Source organism: Strigops habroptila, chromosome 3 (assembly GCF_004027225.2).
Source record: "Strigops habroptila isolate Jane chromosome 3, bStrHab1.2.pri, whole genome shotgun sequence".
Classification (NCBI taxonomy): domain Eukaryota; kingdom Metazoa; phylum Chordata; class Aves; order Psittaciformes; family Psittacidae; genus Strigops; species Strigops habroptila.
Genome location: NC_044279.2, coordinates 72,616,320 through 72,627,017, shown reverse-complemented (window position 1 = coordinate 72,627,017; position 10,698 = coordinate 72,616,320).

Sequence of the window (10,698 nt, the reverse complement as noted above, 5' to 3'; positions counted from 1 at the left end):
CATATAGAAAAATATATCCTCAGGCTGAGCTTTCAAGTGCCAAGCATCAGCCCAAAGGGAAATGTTAATGGCAGAGTTAAGAAGGTAAAAAGGGTGCTCTAGAGCATGGCTGAACGACATGCTGCTGGTTAAGATCGCATATGGTTTTCTAATACAAAACCAAACAAAAAATCCCAGCAACCCACACTGACCATAGACTTGGCACACTATGGAATAATCTATGAACATGGCTTTAATATATAATTTACCTGGGAGGAAGCAGTTGTGGTGAGCGCAGATACTAAGCCATCTCCTCACACATTAGAAGAGGCAGCTGGGAAGCAAAAATATCCCCTGGAGATGCCTCACATCGAGCCATTGCCCTGGCCACAAGAAGAAGACAGGAGACTGGTTCAGAAACCTGCAGTACTAAGGATGACAGAAAGATGCTGTAGCTTCCTTCTAAACACCCCCACTCCTCTTACAAGTTCAGTGTATCAGCACAAGCCGAGCACCCTATGTGTACAAACTAAGAGCTGCATTGAATCATAGAATCACAGAATGGTTTGGGTTGGAACGGACCTTAAAGATAATCTAGTTCCAACACCCCTGCCACAGGCAGGGACACTTTCCACTAGACCAGGTTGCTCAAAGCCCCATCCAATCTGTTCTTGAACACTTCCAGTGATGGGACACCCACAACATCTCTGGGCAACATGTTCCAGTGCCTCACCACTCTCACAGGCAAGAATCCCTTCCTAATATCTAATCTAAATCTACCCTTTTTCAGTTTGAACCCATTTCCCCTTGTTCTGTCACTATATGCCCTTGTAAAAAGTCCCTCTCCAGATTTCTTGTAAGGCCCCCTTTAGGTACTAGAATGCTGTTCTCAGATCTCCTCAGAGCCTTCTCTTTTCCTAGCTGAACAAGCCCAGCTCTCTCAGACCATCTTCACAGGAGAAGTGCTCCAGCCCTCTGAGCACCCAAAGCAAGCTGAAGCTAGTAGCGGTTCCAGGGGACTTAAGACAAAGGGAATGTGATATATTCCTTTATATACTTCTCTATGCATATTCCTCAACAAACTGGATTGTAATGAGGCAGCCCCTCCTGAACTTTTTCTCTTTGCAGGTGTATTTTAGGTGTTTCCTATTTCAAATAAGAAGACACACTTGAATTTCAACTTTACCTGTGATCATTTCACTTTATTACTGAAAATAAACATTAGCAAAGTACAGTTGCATAAGCAAGTGAATTAAATGAACACTTTACATTAAAGGAAAGGAGCAGTGTGTTCCCTGCATCAGTAAACTCTCAGTGTCTGCCATCACGCACCCTGCGTACTCCATCTCCTCTGAGGAAGATTGGGAGATGTATGGATGGGAGCTTCTGCAATTATTTCAGAAGGTGTAGTGAGAAGGGACTTTGCCATTATTTCCCTAAATCAACCTAAAATTTACTCAGCTGGGAAAACAGGTTGGTTACCAGGATAATCCAAATCTGAAATTCCAGTGATTTTCTCTTGTTGGACATTTTTGCTAGTCTGAGTGTTTGAAATCCAAACAATCTGCCTGCCAAGCTGATATGCAGGTCTATGGAGAAGGATTTTTAAATATCATAGTTACTTATGGGTATTAGAGAACAGCCTTTATTTGTACAAAAGGTATACTTTCCCAAATTCTTTTTTATCTAAGCAACTATATAGAAACTTTATTCACCCATGATTTTCTTCTTACAAAAGACTTGCATCCAAAAGCTTGTATCTTAGCTCATGCAAGTATAGAAAACATGTAGTGCTAATGGCCATCTTCTGGGTGTTTTCTTTTGAAGAAGGTCTTTTAGACATGGATGTTCTCAAAGCCACAAGTGTCCTGAAAAAACTCAGTTCTTCATCAGTAGTTAGCATCCTGAGATTAAGTTTTTCCTAATCAAATTTACAACAGGAATTCAATTTAGACCAAACTTTCCCACTTAAAGACTTGCACTACAAATCCATTGTCAAATTCCTGTGTTTTCAGGCTACCATGTAGTATGTTTCTCCCTGGACAGCTTTACACTCTTGCTACAGCACTGTTGTTTTATAGCTAGCAACCTGGGCTAGTAGCTTTCACTAACTTGTTCAATACTATGGTGCTGCATGGCTGTGATCACTTAATCACCAAAGGTCAGAGACTTCCACCCCAAATTTCCCCGTAAACCTGCAAGGATGATTCTCACTGAAAAATTCAGTAGTCCGAGCCTCAGTCTACCCCCAAACAGGGCACTCTTGAGTCAGATGGGGGTTGTTTGCTTTTACATGTCAGTAAACAAAGCCCAGTGAATCAAGACAGTCAATTATTTTCATTGATATAAACAGGAAAAAAAAAAAAGATCAAGAATTTGGTAAAAGCTGCCATGGTTCCACAACCATCAAGGTGCCCACTACAGAATTTTACATACAGAGAAAATCTCTACATTGCTGCGAACTTTTTCAGAAATCCATTGCATTCTTAACAAAAAATGTTAACAAATCTGATTTGGGGAACAGAAACCAAATGTCAATTATAACAAAACCCAGAGGCCATAAAAAAGAAATGTAACTGCAACCCCCCACCAACCCCTACTGCATTTCTTAATAACCCTTATATTGCAATAGTACCTGATGATCACGCCAGTCTGACCCCAACTGTACAAGGTACCATCTGGACATATAACGAATTTCCATCTTTGCTGGCAGTCAGAGAGACAAGAAATAGCTGATGGGTGAGATAACAGAGGAGCCAAAGTAGGAAGCAGTGGGATAGGATTACTATTTAGAAAAAGGATGCACCTAACAAGAACATTAAAAAAAATCTGTATCAGGTCAAAGCAAAGATCCAGCTTGCTCAGGATACTGTCTCTGACAGCTCTGAAAGAACACAGGACACCCATGTGGTACGTCTCCCCCAAAACTCTCCCATCTTCCAGCATTTGCAGATCACAGTCTGCCCAAAACAGACGTGGTTACTATATATTTAGTAACCCTTAAGACATTTCTCCCTATGAACGTGTCCCACCCATCCTTGAACCCAGGTAAGCCTCTGGATGCAAGTATTCCTGTGTTCCACTTCTCAGTTGCATGTGATATGGAGAACCTCCTTTTGTTCACTTTGAGCCTGGCTCCTGCCCACTTCAGCCATTGATGGTTTGTTCCTTGTATCAGGATAAACACTAAAGAATCAATCACCCACTTCATGCCGTTTATGATTTTTGTTTTTCACAGTAGAATAAACACCATAGAATCAAAGAATCAATATGCCATACCCCCTATCTTAATCTTTGGTTAGCAGCAGGGATGCTGAGCTGTCATTTCCTCACAGCTGTGCCAATAGGTAGTTAAAATACTTTGAAAGAGATTTGATGTGACAGGACTTAAAAACCTCATTCTACAGACTGAATTCTGCTAGTAACACCAAGCTTATACAAGCAGCTGTGCAGGCACCCTGCATGGAGGGAGTCGAACTTCTTTAGCCATCACAGACTTACTGTAATCCATGCAGTGTGTGTTTCCTTGCACTCCTTGTCAGCAGTGAGAAAACGTGGATAATAAAGAGCTTTCCACACCATCCCACTCTCTTCTTTTTCCTGGCTGCCTGGGAGCCCCACACTTGCCATGGGAGCTTTTCAGCACCAGCCCCACATTCCTCTGAGCCCTGAGCTGTTCCCACCTCACACTGAGCCCACCACTGTAGTGAGCAGCCCACAGATAGGTCAGCTACCAGTGAGCCTTAAATCATCCATACAACATTATTTATCACATCAACACAGTGAAGAACAGAATCAAACTGCAAACACTTAAGAGGAAAACCATTTTTTCCTTCTTGCAGTGATTTGACTTGAGTGTTTCCTTTAAATCAAACTGATGACTCCTATTTAAAAACAAAAAACAGTAGAATGTTTTGGTTTATAATGGTCCATGGAAGCTGACTTAAAAAAAAAAAAAATCATACAAACTCCTCAGTTTAAAGAAAAAAAGAGTATTTGCCAAGACCAAGGGTTTTTTTCTTCCTAGGGCAAGAAGATTCTCATTGGTCTATCTGTTCCTGCTCTCATGGAAGTCACAAATAAAATTCCATTATTGGGCCAAATCAGACATGGAATGAGACAAAATCAATGACACCCGTGAAACTGTAGCATCTCCTAAAACATCTGGCAAGAAATGAACAAGGAATCCACTGGTCAGCCAGGGAGAAATGCAAGCTAAGTAGATCGCTAAGTAGATTGCTAAGTAGATCGCTAAGTAGATCACTAAGTAGAGGGCCAATAAGTGCCAAAGAAAGGTGAATAATCTGTTAGTGGATATGTCAGCTTTACAAAAAATCCCCCCAATCTCTGTCTGGATAAAAAGTAATTAATTTTGCAATAATTCCTTCTGAATATGTTTATTGTGCATAGTCATGAAATCCCCTTTGTTTTTAAAAGTGGATTGTTTTTAACATTCCAGGGCATATGATTCTTACCTGATTCACAAGGTAGAAATAGAGCTCAGGAGTAAAACTTTTAAAGGCAAGTTCATGGGGAAGAAATAGGCGATAGATAATTCAACAGTAGTATGTTCACATCAGTGTCACGTCTGTTCCTAAAAAGCCTAGATTTTAGCACACAGATCTGCATAGAGCTTTTGAAGAATTTGGTCCTGAGTTCAGCCATTACATACTGCCTGCAAGATTTTTCTTTCAGAGCCATAAGGATGATTCAGTTTTGGGTCATTTAACCAAACATTCTCTGAGCTCAGGGATCCCTGTCTGAGTGAGGATCGCTGTATCAACCTCAAGGCTGATTTAGAAGGAATATTTTATGTCTCCTTAAACGGCTGCATTCAGTGGCAGTGAAATACAGTTCAAACATCTGCAGCATGTTCAGACCTGGCAATGCGAATTATCAGCTTTCAAGAAATGGTTACATTTGAGACATCAGAATCATCCCTGTGAAAGGCAGAGAGAAACATGGCAAACCATCCTGGAAATCTATACCTGAATGCAAATTCTGACCTTCCATGTCTTATTTCTGCAGAATCAGTTAGGTAACTACCCTGTCTTTTCCCTTTCCACATACAAATAGAGGATCTCAGTGGCTTTTAATTAATAACATTGCAAATTTGTGGGCACATTTTCCTTAATTCCCCTCCCTTCATTTGCAGAAGATGCTTAGCTTAGTGTTGGTGCATTTGCTGCTACCATCCAAGCCAGGTGCCCTTGAAAATAACAAATGGGCAAATGCTTACATTGTATATTCAGAAACAGTTTGGAATCCTTTCTGTGCCTGAAACATTCATTATATACATATGCTGCATTAGACCCTTCTATTAGAGGTCTTACAAAAATACAGGAGATACACAACAGCGCTTCCTACCTCTGAGGTCACTCAACCTTCATTTTACTATTGCTGATAACAGTCTCCCGAAGCTCTATTCTGGAGGAGAAAAGCATCTTACTCTCTTCTTTTAATATGCTATGCAGACAGAGTAATCTCTTTCCCCTGTCTCTCACTACATAAATTAATTTGCAAGATGCTGCTAAACCAGCTTGTACAAACAAAGAAGGGATCACAAAAATGAAAAGATAAAATAAATGCTAGAGAAAGGACATTTATACTGAGATGTCACTGAGATGCCAGTGCAGCAGTGCATCCCTTTGAAACAAAGCATGTGCTTCACTTCAGGCATATGCTTAATCCCACTGATGTGTACTTAGCACACACTTGCAGGATCTGATAAACCTAAACTAGTACTCCAGTAGTAAGTAAACAAGTACTCAGCGTAAGACAACCTGATCTAGATCCCTCAGAGAAAATTCTCCTTGCCTCAAAATTGAATACGAGGAAAGGCATAAGTCTCAGAAGATGGTTCTTTGCACAATATACTGATCTGTTTTAAGGAGTCCCCATTTCTATTCCAAGAGAGGCCCTTCTGCACACAAGGCTCTTATTTGCTCAGTATCGTGGGAAGATGGTATCCCTGCTTTATTCTTTTCATTTTCATGCGCTTTTTTCAAATGTAAATTCATCCTCTGTTGTTGATATAGATTTCCATTACAGTTTTCCACACACAGTAATTGCTTTTGCCTTATATTGGTAATGAAGCTAAATAGCACAGTCACTGCCTCATCTTTGTATGCAGTGTGCCTGCAGATTGTAGAAACAGAACATACATCCTCATGATGAAAAATGTCTTTATCAAATCTACATATTTATACACTTCTGCTTAATTAACACCTTATCTTTTGAGAATTTAGGCTAAAATTTGCCAGTATTTAGAGAGGATATGTATAATTCACACTGGGTAGGACTTTCATAACTTGTATATGCCATTTTATGAAAATATGGAATTCTGCTTCAGCAAACACCAGCCAGGTTAAAAAAAAGAGAAAAACTCTATGTCCATCAAAACAGCACCTCTTTATCTAAATCTGCATTTAATATTAGAAGATGCTAATAATTTTGATTAATTGAAACTTCTGTCATATTAGACATAAACAGAAGTTGTTCATACAATTAGCAATACGGAAGTAGTGTGTGTTAGCTTATTCAAAAAAGACACCCACGTGTGACAATTATATTATTTTGCATTGACTGACAAAGAGCAAAAGTATGTTTTTAACACTGAATTTTAATCAGAATTTGATTTTTGACAGATAAAATATCAGTAATTTTTAAGCCCTTGGAGAAGGCTTTTGTATACATAATTTGAAATATTTGTAAGAGCAGAGCATTTGTACACATGAAATAAACCAAACTGTAAGCAATCGGTAGGTGTAGTTACATGATGTTCTCATAGGAGACATCCTTTTAGCACCTAAATAAAGGTGACAATCTCATCTCTCTTGTATGAATAAAGATTAAGCAATTCACCCTTGTTTTAACATGGAGCCAGCTTCTGGATCCACAAATAGAGGCAAAGGGGGGAGAGAGACACAGAAACAGATGGAGTTTGGGAATTGCTGCATTAAATACTTTATCTAGTTTCATTCATTCCAGGTTTAACAACATAATGCAGGCAACACACCAAAACTCAAGACCAACTGTTCCTCAATATATCCCTGGAATTACACCCAAACCACTAGTATTTCGTTTACTAGTATTTGCACCTGTAAATGTGTCCAAAAATCATGAGTTGGGTCTCTGAAAATGCATGGGATTGTGCAAAAATTATGAACGTAGTTTAAAATAACTGTTGTGGAGATTTACTTCTTTGATTTCTGATCAGTGAGCATTTAGGTTTTGAGGATTTGCATTTGCTCTTTCCTCCACAATGAGAAGGACTAGTCCTTTTCCAGCAAAACCAAAATCTCCCTCATCACGTAACAAGAAGCACATGTCACTCCAGGAAGTGCTGATGGGGAGCTGACAGCCCCGGTAGCCCCTGACAGCAACCCTGCCCTAGAATGTAGCAACGAAGTGAAACCACACATGCTGGCAGCATCAATCCAAATATAAAACAGCGTAAATGAGAAGAGATCTGGACTCAAATCTAACAATAACCAAAGCGCTTATCTGAAACCAAGCCATTCTTGATTCAGTTTTCAAAGTACTGATCATTGCTCATTTGGCAATCCTATGCTACAACGCAGTGTAAATCAAAAGTAGCAAAACCTCCAAAGTACTGTATGCACAAGCAGTTCTGTTCAGGCAACAGCTGAAAAACTGGAGACTTTTCTTTTGTCATAGATTTCTTTCAAAGCAATTAAGTTTAAATGCTGATGAGAACATTTTCTGTTGCATTATTATTCATGTTCTCCCAGTTACGGATATGCATTGCTGTTTGCTTGGGGCTTTTTTTCTTATTGCTATTTCATACAGGTTTGATTTGAGAAGGTGAAAAATGAATTAGGAACCACTGGTCCCCCCCCAAGAAAAACTCACATCTGTTATTAGGTCCTATTGACTCAGTCTGTTGCACATGTTGTCTGCATGCTCCATGGTTTTCACAAAGAGAGATGCTTGCTGACCTAGGATCTTGTCAGCATTTACGTGTACAGAGTATTTAAAGATAATGACTGTATGTGACCCTGGAACTAAATGTTCTGTTTTTAAAAAGTGAAAGAAAACCAACGAAAAGCAATGCGTTACCATAAATGAATTTGAAAGAACTGGAAAACTATTTCCTGATCCAGCCAACGTTTATATGCCTGATTAACCTCCAGGAATTTGACAGGCTAAATGCAAGTTTCTATGGTTGAAGGACTGGAGCCAGTTAGTCAAATGCACAGGTAGCATACGGCATCATTACAGGGGTTACAAAACATCTACTTGCATCACAAATCACACAGTGGAAAGCAAAAGGGAAGGGCAGCTTCTCCACTGCATAGCAAATTCTGCAGGAGTTGATGTGAGGTGTTAGAACAGTCACATATGGTGGGCAGTTGAGAGCCAGCAAGCTGCCCACAGCGTGGTGAGATAATTCATCCTGCTTGTACCTTGCTCACAGTGGCCTTTACCCTGGGAAAATACTGAGAGAGCTTTGCCAGCTGGAAGAATCATTTTGCTAACAGCAGCAGCCTGGCCCTGCTGCCAGCCTTCCTAGGGGCAGTGCTCATCCCCATGTTATAAGACGAGCACATCTCTGAAAAGACACTCAAAGAGCTACAATGCTATGAAAGGTAATAACAATACATGGCTTGCTACCTCTACTATAATCATTTAACTCTCCTCCCCTTGTACTCCCCACTGGCCCACGTGAAGGCAAGCTACCAGCGTGCCAGGGTGATGATCCTGCCACCAGTAGCAATGCTGGATGGAGTGTCTCAGTGCACACACTGCACAAATCTGGCTTTCTGGAAAGCTCTGCATTTGCAACAGCAGGTCCGGTCATATGATAGGAGAGGGTTTCCAGTATTTGGCTTTCTCCAGACAGCAGAAGAACTTTAAAGTGGCCATCACAGGAAGAAAAATTGGAAATGCCTGATCTTGCAAAGCTGGAAGCCTCTGAGCACTGTGGAGGAACACAAACCTTGGTAAGATGGTTCTTGCTGAGCTAGACTGGGGGTGTCCAAACCTTCTGCCTGGACAGCAATGCAGCAGAGTATTTTCCTGGTACGTCAGCACTTGCTTGTGTCCATGTGTTCGTGACACTGCCTTGGCAGCCAGCCCAGAGAAGTCACTCCCCTTCAGGAAACAGATTGCATTTTCAGTGCCCATTTGGGTACTGCATAGAGTTTCCTTATTACTTTCTGTATGATCTTCTGGTTTTTCTGCTGTTTCTCTAAAAATACAAAATGACACCTGTTGCACCACAATGTCCTGCTTTGCCTTTGCCTTGGGCAGCACAGGCAAGCTCCACTCAAGGGGGAAGCAACCAGGAGAGACATTTGGGCCTCCCTAGCATACAGAGCCCCTGTTACTGGCCAAGGACCCCCTTGTGCTACACTATGTAAGCAGAACAAAAAGACCGCAAACAGCAAGTAGGAAGGCCAAAAGGGATATTAACATTGCTAGTAGACTTTTGTGGACTTCTAACAGGTTTTAGGATATCTTCTGCTATATGTAAATGTTATGACTTTATCGTGCAGCTTTTTTGGCCTAAGCAGCCACAGAAAGATGCCAAGGGAAGGTGAATCAAAGGGAGTGATCAGAGTTAAGACAACATGAACTTTTCAATTCTGTTGTTCAAAGGAAACACAAGAGTGAAGGTCGGTTCAGGTGATCTCATGATGTAAAAAATATGCTGAAAGCTGACTTTAGACAAAGTGACATTAAGTGCATTTGTTTCTGATATTTGTACTAATGTATTTTAAAGACTATGAAACAAGGGCTCTGAGTCAGTGTTCTCTCTGACACTAAACGAGAGTCCTACCTGCAGATCCAACGTGCACTTGCAACACGTTATTCTGACCTTTGGTAACCTTTATACATAACAGGTTACTCATTAGCATTTCATAAAACAATCATAGGCCAGGCATTAGATGTCTCTTATTTCAATGTACAGAATCATACCACATACGCATTTCTTTGACAAACCACTTGTTTCTGTCACTTGTATTTCACAGTAAGATTTTTCACTATACTACAGATATCCCTGAACTCCACTGGACCATCACCTGAAACAGAAGCATCTGCTAGGTTAGAGAGCAACATACATTGCAAGAAGCACAGCTAAAAGGAGAAGGGAGCCTATATCTTAGCATTTGCACAAACGCTGCAAAAACTGTGGACAAAAGGTAATAATATTAGCTCCTGTTCCTTGAAAAGCAAATACAAACTGTTAAATCAGATGCCCTTCATCAGGCAGGCTCTCAAACAAAGAGTTGTGCCAACACCACCGGAGGCCACACGCAGGGCAGAGGCAGGCATGGGGGAAGTGCTGGCAATACCTCCAGCCAGTATTGTCAACAGAAACTCTGGCTTTTGAAACCAAATTCTTATTCTGGATTTGGATGGAGGCTGCTGCTCTACTTGGTTACGTGAGGGAACTTAATTGTCCTTAAATTACTTGAAATTAAAGACAGCACTTACACTCTTCACCTTCAAAGAGGTTTTAATTCAATCCATCCCACTAGACAGTACATCTGTGCATATCCATTTTGGCATATTACTAATGTGTTTAATGGAAATAAATAAAGCCATGTGTTTTACGTTAAAACAAAGAGCATGACATCTTGGTTACAGGGCAATTAATAATTTCAGTGGAATTTTATTTCAGTCTGGTACTAGCTTGTGGATTAGACACAAAATCACAAGATACTCCTTTTTGTGTCCAAGATTTGTCCT